Genomic DNA, 1,175 nt, shown 5'->3' with positions numbered 1-1,175 from the left:
CGTTGGGGAGGGACCGCCCTTTGGGAAGGCGTCGCCGAAGTCATCAGGCCACACTCCGTGGGGCCACCCCCTGGGGAGCCGGGCCGACGCGTCACGGCTCAACCAGAAGGGCAACTTCAAGGGGGCGTGGGCGGGGTGACGGCGGGGCGGGACCTGGACGGGTCTGAAAAAACCGTGCGGTTCTCTTCCCCGGGTTGAGTCACCGGTGCCCGGGGAAGGCCTGTGGCGCGGCCCGCTGGGCTCCTAGTCTCTTAAATGAGATTTCGAGACCCCCTAGAAATGCCAGAAATACGGGTTGGGTCGTGAGGCCCCAGGAAGACAATGGGTAACCCCCCAGTTTAGCGCGCTGCGTCCTCATCCGAGATTCCCGCTGAAGTTAAAGGCTTTGATGCGAGGTGTAGACACTCACCTTGCCGAGTGAACCACACGTTAATTTAAGGTGCTCCGGGTTAAATTGCTTTTCATACTTTGAGCCACTGACACCAGAATTGGAGGAAGAGGCTACTTGGACGGGATTCAGATATTCTTTTTAGGAGAGACAGTGAGTGATAAAGAGCAAGAGACAGGACTGGGGGAAGAATGGTGCTTTCTGCTTACCATCTCTGTGACTCTGGATTTCTTTAATTTTCTGTGCCTCAATTTCCTCATCTGTAAAAGTGGAATGAAAAAAGTACCTATCTCATAGGTGGGATAGTGAGAATTAAGAGTTTGATATATGCCAATCATAAACATTGCTTAAATGTTAGTTATTTAAAAAATATTGTTAGTGTTTAATATTAATATTATCAGTGAATAAAATCAGTTTAAGAAATATGCTGTTAGATGTCCGGCCTGTGTGGCTCAGTGGTTGAGTGTCGACCCATGAACTAGGAGGTCTTGGTTCCATTCAAGGTCAGGGCTCCATCCCAGTGGGGGGCTTGCAAGAGGCAGCTGATCAATGATTCTCATCATTGATGTTTCTATCCCTCTCTCCCTCTCCCTTCCTCTCTGAAATCCCTAAAAACATTACATATATCTACACTAATAAAAGAGAAACATGGTAATTAGCGTACGACCGCTACCCTTTTCATTGGCTAATCAGTGAGTATATGCAAATTAACTGTCAGCCAAGATGGCGGCCGGCAGCCAGGCACTGAAGCGAGCACGAGGCTTGCTTGCTGCAGACTCCAACATTC

The 1,175-nt window shown here is 49.4% G+C and overlaps 1 long non-coding RNA gene across 1 annotated transcript in view; it reads left to right on the top strand.

Annotated features, from left to right (window-relative positions):
- Positions 1 to 64: 64 nt before the first annotated feature.
- The window catches only part of LOC106725628, a 4,500-nt gene continuing 3,389 nt past the window's right edge, over positions 65 to 1,175 (top strand). Inside the window, exon 1 of the long non-coding RNA XR_001361556.1 lies at positions 65 to 439. This is a non-coding gene — a long non-coding RNA (uncharacterized LOC106725628). The remainder of the gene's footprint in view (positions 440 to 1,175) is intronic.

This window comes from Myotis brandtii, unplaced genomic scaffold (assembly GCF_000412655.1).
Source record: "Myotis brandtii unplaced genomic scaffold, ASM41265v1 scaffold179, whole genome shotgun sequence".
In the NCBI taxonomy this organism is placed as follows: Eukaryota; Metazoa; Chordata; class Mammalia; order Chiroptera; family Vespertilionidae; genus Myotis; species Myotis brandtii.
This window is presented reverse-complemented; position numbering and strand designations above follow the sequence as displayed.